Below are 12,580 nucleotides of genomic sequence, written 5' to 3' on the forward strand. Positions count from 1 at the left end.
AACTTTGATGACCTTTGATGTTATCTGCGAGGGTACTGTAACTGTTGGCCTTAAGCCTTTGATTATCTTGCAAGGAAAGGAACGAACGTGCTTTGTGGACCTTTGATGTTATTTTGATAAAAGGTACCGTGGACACTTTGATTTCTTAAAACAGCTATCTTCCACCACCTTAAGTCTGCTTTAGAAATGGGCTTTGAGAGGGGTCTCGTCAAACAAACAGTCCAGATCAAGATTCTGACCAGTGGAGAGAACTACAGAACAGTCCAGGAGCTAGTTTCAGACCTTCTGAGTGCTGACGATCAAAAAAAGGGAAGAGGAGCGCGAGATGCTGGCAGAGGCAATGGCATCAGATGGTTTCACCTTTGTGAAGAGACACCAGGCAGTGTTGATCCAGTGTCTGAAGAGCGTGGAGCCAGTGTTGGAGCATTTGAGAGAGCAAAATGTTTTATCTGCTGAGGAGTACAGCGGTGCACCGCAGCAAACTGCCAAGTTGATGATAGAGCTCATCCTGACAAAGGGTTTTTCGCAACTGGATCCAGAAAAACGATGTCCACCTGCTCCAAGATCTCATGGCTCAGTCAAACGAAACAACTTCACCAAGCCAAGTGTTATCAGAACTTCCTATGGAGGAGCAGCTGTGGCGTTTGCAGATGGAGCGTACCTGTAAGGTGTGTTCATCCCATGTGGACATCTGGTGGTGTGCAAAGAGTGTGCACCGTTACTGGGAAAGTGCCCAGTCTGCAGAGGTTTGGTTAAAGGCACAGTCTGAACCTTCCTCTCATAAACAGTCGGCTGTGAGATGTGTTCCTGCCACAGTATTGTCACAAAGATGTGATTGCATGCAAGCAATACAATATATAAACTCAGAACAATGTTCATTTTAGAAAAAAAATATATAGAACACTTGACGCAGTTTTTTTTTTTTTGTTTTTTTACATAAATCCTTTAACAGCTTTTTTATTTCATTTTGTGGTAGACACAAAAACAGTTTCTGTCCTTGTCCAGGTAAAAATGCACCTTACATTTTTCACAGTAGGCATGATATTTCATGTACTTTATTTTTCTCTCTTCTAATCTTTTTGACATCTGAAAACACACACAAATGATTGGTCAATATAGCGTAGCAATTATGATTTTAGAGGAAATGTTATTGTGACAATACCCGAAATGTATTTTAAGATGGCATTTCAGTCAATAAGTATTTTAATTAGATCATCAAAATAGTGTGTGATGGCATGACCTAAATCACATTGCAAAAATGTGACATTCATTTTCAGAGACACACATTTTTAGCACAATGTTATTGTTGTATAATGAATATTTGTATGTTCATTTGTATGAATATGTGATTATGCATTGTTTGAACACAGACAATATTTATTTTAAAAAAGGAGTAACAATATACATGTTACTCTTACCGCAACTTCTTGAAAATTAGCAAATTTACTACCCAACACTGATCACAAGCCTACAGTCCAGCCATTCTGACAAGACCTCATAATAGAAATACAACAAACATTATATAGAATTCAGATGATGGGACAGTAATATGTTTATGGATACCAGCACACATTGGGGTTAAAGGGAACGAAATAGCAGACAAGGCGGCAAAAGCAGCAACAGTACATAATAATATAGATTTCTTTCAATGTCAGAAATACCAAAGGGAGAGAGAAGTAATGATTAAAAAGTTGAGAGACATTGATGAGGAATTGGAGTTGGTAGATGTATTGTGGAAGAACCGGAGTGAGTGTTACAAGATATTACTTCAGTTTCTTAAAACCACCAAGTTGATTGGGAGGATATAGGATGTGTGTGTGTGTATATGAATGGTGTATGTATAGGTATGCATATATAGGTTTGTTTTTTTTGTGTGTTTTGTAGTATGCAGAAAAATTATTGTCTGCTTGATTTAATTTTTTTAATGTTTTTAATGTTTTAAACTGTTTTTATTTCTATAGGCTAGTTGATTTTTTTTAATTTCCAATGTATTTACTTGCTTCTGTAAAGCACTATATAAATTGCCTTGTGTAATAATGGCGCTATACAAATGAACTTGCCTTGCCTATGTATATCTGTATATATATATATATGATTATTATTATTTATTTGATAATTTTTACTTTTTAGTAATAGTTCAGTTTGATCAACGTTTCGACCCACACTCCATACCAGATGGTGGCGGTAATGCACGAAATCGTTGTTTGCCAACCGCCATAAAACCTCAGAAAAGAAGAAGAAGGCGCATAAAGCGGAGACTCGTGACACACAACACACCTGCTCATCTTCACGCAGGTGTTTTTCAATCAGCTGATGACTGCTAATTGCTTCCTCCTCCTCTTCTTATTTAATCTTCGTCCAGCCAACAGTTCCGTGATGTTACTTTGAAGAGAAGCTGCACGAGCCGTGGAACGAAAAAAAAGACGCGAAAAAAGTGTCGCTGCTTAACTAGTGAAACTGTTCCGGGAGGAGGGAATTTGTGACGGTAATGCACCAACCGCCATAAAACCTCAAAAAAGGAGGGAACTTTAAAAAAAAAAGAAGAGAAAAAAAATTAAAATAAAACTACCACGGCGTGACGTCAGACGCCGAAAAGGTGGCCGCGTGCATCAGCTCCTGTATAGAAACGCAGCAAGGCGCTCCAGGATGGCGTGTTCGACCTGGTCCAGATTGGTGTCCCGTCCAGTGTGGTGAGTAACTTTTGTCAAGTTATGTTAATGGTGACTCCGTCAGCCAGTTATCTAAATTGGCAGCCGTTTAGTCTGGTTACAGCAGTTAAATCATTGGTTTAAATGGGGCTGCAACTCATTTCTATTTTCATTAACCTGTCATTTATTTTCATGTTTGGTCCATAAAATGTTAAATGTTAAAGGAAGGGGAGTGGCTTATTCTGTTATCATTTCTTCTCCTTACACTAGTGTAGTCATATTTCCATCATCTGTTTTTGATGTTTCTTTTCTTTTTGAAATAACAATTTGAAGTGCAGTTGCAGTAAATACCATTTCATTGTTGCATATAGTCCATTTTAGTCAGAAAGCTACTTTAAGTTGTAATATTTTTTTAGATTTTACTGTACTGTGCAGAAGTCTTAGGCCACCGTTAGATTTTTTTTTTTTTTAGCAATGCTATAACGACAATAGAGGATAATTATTTCTATTTCACTTTAATGGAACACATCCAGACAATATGTATGCAGGTTTTTTTTTGTTTTGTTTTTAAAAACATTCTCTACAGGTCTCAAGTATTTAGCGTTATCTACCCTTGCACTTGAACAATAACACAGCTCTGTTAATACTGGAGTGGAACCTTAATTAATGTTACTGGTAAATCCTGTGTTTATCATTCATAAAAGATTGTTCCCTTGTAAATTGGGTTGTCATATCTGCAAAAGAGCAACAGTAAAAAATGAATGTAAACAGGGAGGAGTATTTGTCATATATAAGCTTTAGGTTCCTTAAAAAGTTGCTAATTTATCGTGAAAGTGCCGGAAAAGTGCTTAAATTTTAAGTACGCACCCTGTACATATCTTTTATAATTCTAAACTTTTAATGTAACTTTTTTTTTTTTTTTTTTTTTTTAAAGGAACAACCTGCTTCCTGCTCACGGAGACCTGGTCAGACCCGCCATATACAAAAGGCTGAGGCAGTTTAAAAAAAAAAGGTGAGTGACACCTTTAGATATAATTTACTACATCATTGAAAATGTTATGGCTAATTTTCATAAGGTATTTAACTGATGGCAATATATCATATTAATTTAATCACACATGTATAATTTAAGTTTAAGTTTTGTGTTTTTAAAGTGTGGCTACTGACATTTCTATACTTGAACTTAAAAGGCATTTGTTAAATCTTAATCAACTTTATTCTACATCACTTGTGATTATGTTAATTTCTTTGTTTCACTGTTAGAATAGAATTTGTGCTGGCAGCAATGTTTTCACTGAAAGTGAGTCTTTATATCTCAGGCTGGGTGAACCATGTCTGTTCCTCATACAAACACATTGTAGAACACCTTACCTAGTTATTTTACACCTGTAATGGTATGAACTTGAACATTGTCAAGGCTGGAGACTGGACTCAAACATGTTTTTGTTTGTTTGTTTTTTCCCCCCAGATTGATCTTCATGAAGATTGTCAAATAGTAGGTGTCCTGATTTAATTTTGGGTGGCCGCTGTGTCCCCACTCTTTCTTGGCCGCCGTGCCTACATCTATCTGCATTGTCCAACATGGCCACGTTCTTTCTATTCTCCTGCTTTCTTCTGAATCTGTCAAATAGCTGAGGGTTGTACATGGAGCATTTGCCACAGGTTGGTTTTGTATGTTCCTGTCCACTTTATTGGGTGGTCTGAAATCTGGTCCTTGTTGGTTGTATTTTTGTGGAACTGCTGAGAGAGTGATTTGAAAGAATGAGGTGACTGATGGAGTGTTTTTAAAATACTCTCTCTGAATGAATGGGTTGTGTGTGTGACTGAGATTCCTGGATTGAATAGTTAAAATGGTCTGAGAATATGATTATGTTCAGCAGTTCACATTAAAGTAGATATGGTGTCTGGAAGGGCTTAGATGCTTGATAAGTTATAATGCACTAACATTTCCTTTTTAGGTCCGTCTACAAAGGGTGAGTCTATATTTTTTTATTTCTTCTCTGGGGGCTACCATCTTGGCCTCCATGTGTGGTAGGGTTTGCAGAGTAGGGGAATAAACAAAAAAGAACTTGTGTGTTGGGTCTTTTTTGTGAAGGTACTTAGGTGTTGGCCACTGACTTGCTAGTCTGGCTGGCCACAGCTAAATACCGAATCACACTGACAATTTACATGCAAAGATAAGAACACGCCTCTCTATGGAGGCGTTTTCTTGCCTTGCCACTGTGCCCTTAACCACTTTTTCTTTCCAACTGTTTCTTAGGACGGTAAGTTACACGCAGGCCGCGGGCCATCGCTCCTCCGGCCGCCGTGTCGATCTGTCCTGGCCCTCCTCGTGCCTTTCCTCACTTCTAAAAGGAAAAAAAAAATCAACTTGAACTGTTTTCTTTAGCACTAAAATATAGTGGATGTTGGAGGACCAGATCTTAAATGAGGTTTAAATGGATGTTGGTGTACAGTTAAAGCTAGATGGTACGAATAAAATTAATGTTGTGCCTTGTACACTTGTATACTGTCACAAGGCTTAGACTTCTTGGCCGCTGTGCCTTTTTTTATTTTCTCTCTCTCTTTTCCATCGTGGCCATTAATCTACCGCTAGCCCTAGAACGCTTAAATAGATCCTGGTGATCTACAGTACCTGGCTTTAGATGGCAGCTTTGCCATTGCCTTTGTATGGCCATACGTCCCTTAATGCAAGTCGGCCTTGATCGCTAACTGTGCCCGCGCCTTCATAGTCTACTTGTGTTATTGTACGTCTGGCCTTGCGCGTATAGTCATTTTACATAGGCAAACATGGGTGCCTTCCGCGTCCATGCACAGTAAGTGAACTAACCTGTACTTTTCTTTTAGCATCAGTCAAGAGGAGCACCGACATCCCTGCATGTCCATCTTAATTAGATTGCGTTTTAGTTAGGTTTAGGTAAAATTTAGGTATGGTAAGTGCAGTTTTTCTTTCTTGCTTGGCCGCCGTGCCATTACTATACCTGCTCTGACCTGAATCTTGATTCTTCATGGCCACTGTGTCATGACTGTACTTGGTCTTGGTGTTCATGCCAGTCTATCATTTCTGATCTGTTTTTCCTACTGTGTGTGTGTGTTTTGACTGACTTGGAGTGTGTGTGTGTGTGTGTGTGTGTGTGTGTGTGTGTGTGTGTGTGTGTGTGTGTGTGTGCGTGTGCGTGTGTGCGCGCGCGATGACTGACTTGGAGTGTGTGTGCGCGCGCGATGACTGACTTGGAGTGTGTGTGTGTGTGTGCGTGCGATGACTGACTTGGAGTGTGTGTGTGCGTGATGACTGACTTGGAGTGTGTGTGTGCGCGATGACTGACTTGGGGTGTGTGTGTGTGCGCTGACTGACTTGGGGTGTGTGTGTGTGCACGATGACTAACTTGGAGAGTGTGTGTGTGCGTGCGTGATGACTGACTTGGAGTGTGTGTCTGTGTGATGTCTGACTTGGACTGACGTTTATCTGACCTTTGGACCAAGACTAACACTCCAATTGACTTTACTGCACCAGAAAGGTGAACAAAATTTATGCTGCAAGACTGGTAAGATGCGCACCAATTAGACAACAAGCAAATTCAAATTCTTTCAAAAACAGGTACATTTTTTGCCTTAAGGTAAGAATTAAAGGCCTTTGCCACATGATCTTTGTTGGTAAATCGTGTCCACTCAATTTATAAAGTTAATTTGCATCTAAACATTTACAATGCCTGACACAATGGCGTTACATTAATCAAAATGTTTTAGTTTTGCGTTACTGAGTGCAAAGGCCTTTATTTACACACTGACGCATGCCAAGATTGCCGTCATGGCATGTGTCACTGTTTCTCTCTCGCTGTTCTGTCTGTCTGTCTCTCTCTCTCTCTCGTTCTCTCATCTCGCTGGTCTGTCTGTCCTGTGTGTCTTTCTGGCTGTCTCGTGTGTCTGGTCTCTGTCAGTCTGTCCTGTGTGTCTGGTATCCGTCTGTCTGTCCGGTGTGTTTGATTTAGTCACTTTTTTTAGTCTCAATTTAAATGGATGATTTAAAAGTTGATTAGTGTTGAGGCGTCTGATTTCTGCAGGAAATTCTGGTACCTTATTTTGAAATGGCTTTAATTTAAAAATTTAATTTTCGTCTTGAATCTCAGTTATCATAGTTGCAACTTGGACTGTTGACGAACGTGGAAGCTGATGAATCATGTAGTAAACGCATCAAAGTGCTTCTTTCAAAGTGCTGTAAAAATGTAGTAATTGATTATGATGAGCTAGACCAGGTCTTCCTTTATTCTCAACTGGTAATTGCTTTGATAAGATAACTGGTTCCTGATTTTATTGTGAAGCTAAACTTTTGATTTATATGCAAGTGTAGTCACATGAGATTGTAGGTGTTATTCAGCCCATGTATAATGTTATGATATACTTTAAATCTGGCATTTGTTGGCACACTTTTGATATCCAGTCTTAAACTTTACGCACTGTCATCAGCCTTTGTAGTCGCTAACTGAAATCGAATTCAATATTAATGCTGACTTGTCTCACTCCGCCAAGTTTATTTCCCTCTAAAGGAGTTGAACTTGTTTGTGTTCATAGTCTTTTTGCGCGTTATGTTGGGAGGCCTCCCAGCAGGGGATTTTTATCTTCCCCTGCAAAACTATGCGTTACTCGCCTAAGGGATGCAGGGCTATCCTGCATAGTTTCTTTCAAAAATTAGATTGTAGGTTGCAGGATTAGAGCGCGTTTCTTTTCTTTAGGAGGACACAAACCTGGCAGAGAGACAACTCGGATTATTTAAGTGAAAGTTGCGCCAAATGTTCAAACTTTTTATCATTCGATACGATGACTTGAAATAAAACCTTTATTCTGTGGGCTGAATTCAGACAGAATTTGGCTTTATGTTCAAGACTGTTGTGCAAGTACTCTCTTGTAGCAGGAGTGAGCAGCTGCAGCTATTTAATTAATTTTTCGTTATTTGGTTTGTTTCTTGGATTGACTTGGTGTCTGGAGCTTTGTGGTTAACAGTGATCATGTAAACGTGTAAACACAAGTGGTCTTTTGCCTCTTATTTGCGAAGCTGGCAGCTGGTTGAAATGATAGGACTTTATGGCTTGCCCAAAGTTGGATTTAGGGTTAACACCTCACCATACACTAGCTATTTCAGCGAACAAGTGTCTGTAGTCCGTTATTACCCATGACTTTCTTTCAAATTTCACAATTTAGGCAGCTTGTAGAGTCATTAGGAAGATGCTTAATCCCAATGTCTTGGTTGGTTGCATGAGAAACTGCTATCTCTTAGATGTGTTGGCGAAGTTCCTCCTCTGATTTTTGTAGACTTGCCCTAAAGTTTCTCTCCGCTTTAACTCTTGTTGAGCTGTGCATTAAATGATTCCTCCAACTTGTCTCCATATCAATTTTTTTCTCCCTGCAGCCTTCCACCACCCACTGCTGCTGTTGCATCTGCTAAAGGTAGCCGTATCCTGATTCACTGCATCTTCATGTGTTTGGTTAGAAGTTTCATTAGACTACTAACAATGTAAACACCTTTTAAATGCTTGATCTAATTTACCCAAATGGTTCATTAGTTTAGGAGAAAAAAATCATTGAATTTGACATTCTTGGGGTCAGTAACCTGACCTCTAAATGTTTGGGAAACCATGCAAAAGATCGCAAGCTCTCTGCATGACCCAACAGCATCGATGTTTGAGTTATTTAATTACTCACTTTTTAAATCAGTCAAGATTTTATGAGCTTCTTCACACAACAGAGAACAAGGTAAATTGAGTCGACTCGTAACATGGTAAGGCATTTTGTCTTTCCCCTTCTTCTCTGTGTGTGAGGAAATCTGGCCACGGATCCTGACTGAGTGGCATACCATGACTGTGCAGTTTCCAAAATCAGACAAGGATCCATCTGATTTTGTGACCCGGCCTGTCATGATATGCATTTATCTTCCTCCGAAACAAAAGATTGGAATGGACAGGTTTGTAGTGTAAATCACATCACTTGTAGATGGTGAAGCATTTGTTTAAATTGGGGTCAAGTATTTTCAGGTGTCTGCTTTGTCAATACTCTGGTGCCACGTCTTGCTAAACACACGAGAAGCTCTGAATTGTGAAACTGCTGCCTCTTGCAGATGTTTCAACAGCAATGGCTGTTGAAAGGCTGCAGGGAGAGAAAATGAGATCTGAGGACAGGAAAGTGGAATTGATTTCATGCTTAGCAAAATGAGGGTTTCAGCAGAAGACCTTTTTGTGGCGAGGCTACAGAATCAGAAGGAACTTTTGTCTGGGTAACTGGTAGATTTACAGTTTTTCATGCAGCCGACCAAAACATTGGGGTTAGCATCATCCCAAATGGCTGGCAAAGATTGCTTGTAACTCTCAGTGTAGGACAGGAAAGGCAGGTATAGGTTAGGGAGGGCATCCATCGGTGAGCTCTGACTGGATGTGAGGACCTGTCACACTTGACCAGGTGAGCTACCTGAAGATTTGTCACTTCTCTTTTTTTTTCATGTGACTTATCAAATTCTTCCTTGTTTTGAAGAGATGAAGGCTGCAGCGCATTCCTGGATCAGAGGACTCCATGTTGGACACCACGACCCGGAGAAGTCCCGTCCTAGATGGCTGCGGTGATGACCTAGCCCAAGATGAACCGACCCTTCTACGACGAGGACTTCGCCCAAGATGAACCGACCCTTCTACGACGAGGACTTAGCCCAAGATGAATCGACCCTTCTACGACGAGGACTTAGCCCAAGATGAACCGACCCTTCTACGACGAGGACTTCGCCCAAGATGAACCAACCTTTTCCACAGGATGTCTTCAGGTACGTTCTTTCAGATAGTACTCAATATGTTTAATCCATATTTACTTAATACTAAAGTGTGCTGACTCTTATTTTCTTCTTCTTTTTTTTTTGTTAGATGTTGGACCTTGCCAAACTGTACACATGCCTCAATGGCTGCTACGTCACTCTGCCCAACAGGACATGGTCAACGAGATTTAAACTTTTTTTTTTTTTTAATGGACTTTAACCCCCCCCCACCTCCCCCCGTCCCCGTCCCCCCCCGTCCCCACTGACCCACAACCACACATGACAAAACACTGTACATGTGATGCATCACCACACTTAAATACAGACACTGCTACTTTCAGCCTGTTTCAGTCTGTAAAAGATCGCAAGCCCTCTGCATGACCCAACAGCATCGATGTTTGAGTTATTTAATTGCTCTATTTTTAAATTAGTCAAGATTTTATGAGCTGGGTCTTCTTCACACAACAGAGAACAAGGTAAATTGAGTCGACTCGTAACATGGTAAGGCATTTTGTCCTTCCCCTTCTTCTCTGTGTGTGAGGAAATCTGGCCACAGATCCTGACTGATTGGCATACCATGGCTGTGCAGTTTCCAAAATCAGACAAGGATCCATCTGATTTTGTGACTCGGCCTGTCATGATATGCATTTATCTTCCTCCGAAACAAAGGATTGGAATGGAAAGGTTTGTAGTGTAAATCACATCACTTGTAGATGGTGATGGTGTACAGACACTGCTACTTTCAGCCTGTAATGTTAGACATTGAAAACTTGTATTTATTGCCTTCTTTATATAAAGTAAAACTTTTGTTCTTAACTTTATGGTTGACTTGTATTTTTTTTTTAAAGATGTGGAATTCTTTTAAAAGGAATTGCACTGATCTGTTACTGTAGACTTGGCACCTTTTGACACTGCTCCAAGTGTTCGGTTGATCTTAACCAGAAAACTCAAACCCTATATGGATTTGTACAAGGTGCTGCTACTTGCCCCATCTCACAACTTCTAGCCACTAACACTAAATATGGCTAATGCATAAAAATATGCCACTGAACATTAGACTACTTTGCTTTAAAATGCCTTCTTTTAACTACAGATGTAATTTTACTATTTTATTTCATCTGGTTTTTCATTTTATGTTTTAATTCTGTCTTTACCATTTTACGCTTAAAAGTTTTATTTTTCTACTACGGAAAGCACTTTGTAGAGTTGTTTTGAAAGGTTCTTTCAAATAGTTATTTGAACAGCGTTACAGTGTTGTAACTGTGTTACCTAACACCAGCAGCAATATGAGCAGCCACACATGCAATTCTAATATTTCTGATTGTCTCAGCCTCAGGTAGGTGATGTGATGAATCACAGCCAGATAATGCTCCACACATTAGTGCAGGAAAATGTTAACAGTTCAATAAAACGCCAATGTGTGAGGTACAGATATACAAGATGATTCCCAAAGTAAAGATCAGACTTGGAACAACTGAGCGGTAGACAAAGAAGTCGGTGGCTTGTTGCAAGCTGCAAACACTGGTGGCCCAAGATGGAGAGAGGGGCGAGGAGATGATTCTTCCAGTCTCAGCATCCAGTGCATTATAAATTCAACAGGAGAAAGAGATGACCAACAATGGTTTTGTGGAGAAGGGGGCTGATTTTTATTTTATTTTTTTCTAATCAATTCACCAGTCAATTATTTTTTTCGATTCCTTGGACCAGAAAATGTTGAAAAATGTTGATCATTGTCTCTCAAACCTGGAAATGATGTTCTCAAATGTCTTGTTTTGTCCACAAAATGAATTGGTTTTAATGATTTGTGTTCTATGGAACAAAGAAATTTAAAAACTAGTACTGCAAGCGGTTCTGAATGGGTTGGAGCTTGAGGGCTCGCGAGTCTCTGTGTGCCCACCTTAGACTTTACTTCCTGTTTCCGGCTTCTACTTCTTGTGGGGAGGTAATCTTTTACAGACATGTTCAGAACGGGTCTGGGGTCTCACATATCACATTTTAGTTGATTACAACAATCCCTGTTAGAACAGCATCTAAAACTAAGTGTAAATCTGTGTGCCATCACCAGGGGGCAGTTTTCAAAATTGACTTTTCATACAAGCAGCCTCAGGGCCAGACTATCATCAATCCTAGCAAGTTTGGTTCAGATTGGACCAGGATTTGCAAAGTTGTAACAGTTTGTTTTTTAGTATTTTCTACTTCCACAAGGAGGCGCTGTTTTCAGCAACATAGTCGTCTTCAGCAACGACCCATCATCAATCAGCAAGAAGTTATAAGAGTTTCGTTGTCTGTTGTGAAAAATCTGAATTATCGCCAACTTTGGTGCTCCCTATCTCGTACACCATGCGACATTTTAAAAAACTTTCAGCAACTTTAGATCCTCAACTTGTCCACAGTGACCTCACCAAGTTTGAAGATGTGAAGTGTTTTAGAAATTGAATATTTTCATATAGACGTCTTCCAATAATTTTAATTATTACTTGTTTAAAGTAAACATGTACCTTGTATGTGTTAATTGCACCTTTCTGTTCTGTTTAATGTTATTTGAAGCTCATGGTTATAATTATTCATAAATACACATTTCTTCCGACTCTACCTTGACTAAGACGACGCCGGGGAAAACAAACAAAAAAAAAAAACTTCTGCATCGCACTTATGACTAGCACTTCATAGTTTGGCTTACTTGAAGCTCTTTCTTACTTCTAGCTCTTATTTGTACCCCAATGTTTAAATGCACTTATTGTAAGTCGCTTTGGATAAAAGCGTCTGCTAAATGACATGTAATGTAATAATAAATATGCAGTGTCATAACTACATTTCTGACGTTTATAACAAACCAAACCGTTTGAAAATCGGTAGAAAATTGAGCAAGTTATGGTTATTTAAAAAGTCCATGTACCAGTACAACACGTTATGGGTGAGCAAGCTTACTGTGGCAAGATGGCCGCCCTGTGCGGATGTTCGACACTCCGTCATAAGACATCTAGCCTTTATATATATATGGTTCTAAGCACCTTGTGCTCGAACCCTAAAAAAGAAAATTCCATATTGCAGCTTTACTTTAGAGTATGTTAATAATTATCTAGAGTAAGACTTGTGCTTTCCTGTTACAAAGGCTACTTTTAAAGCTCACGAAAAGACTTAA

The 12,580-nt window shown here is 39.5% G+C and overlaps 2 long non-coding RNA genes across 2 annotated transcripts; both read left to right on the forward strand.

Moving 5' to 3' along the window:
* The first annotated feature begins 69 nt into the window (after window positions 1-69).
* On the forward strand, window positions 70-5,761 carry LOC131444755 (uncharacterized). The gene is made up of 3 exons (XR_009233768.1): window positions 70-2,690; window positions 3,583-3,660; window positions 4,117-5,761. It is a non-coding gene; the product is annotated as an uncharacterized LOC131444755 (long non-coding RNA).
* Window positions 5,762-5,858: 97 nt separating this feature from the next.
* LOC131455209 (uncharacterized) lies at window positions 5,859-9,675 on the forward strand. Its single transcript, XR_009239779.1, has 3 exons — window positions 5,859-9,095; window positions 9,168-9,450; window positions 9,548-9,675. It is a non-coding gene; the product is annotated as an uncharacterized LOC131455209 (long non-coding RNA).
* The last annotated feature ends 2,905 nt before the right edge of the window (window positions 9,676-12,580 follow it).

Source organism: Solea solea, chromosome 2 (genome assembly GCF_958295425.1).
Source record: "Solea solea chromosome 2, fSolSol10.1, whole genome shotgun sequence".
In the NCBI taxonomy this organism is placed as follows: Eukaryota; Metazoa; Chordata; class Actinopteri; order Pleuronectiformes; family Soleidae; genus Solea; species Solea solea.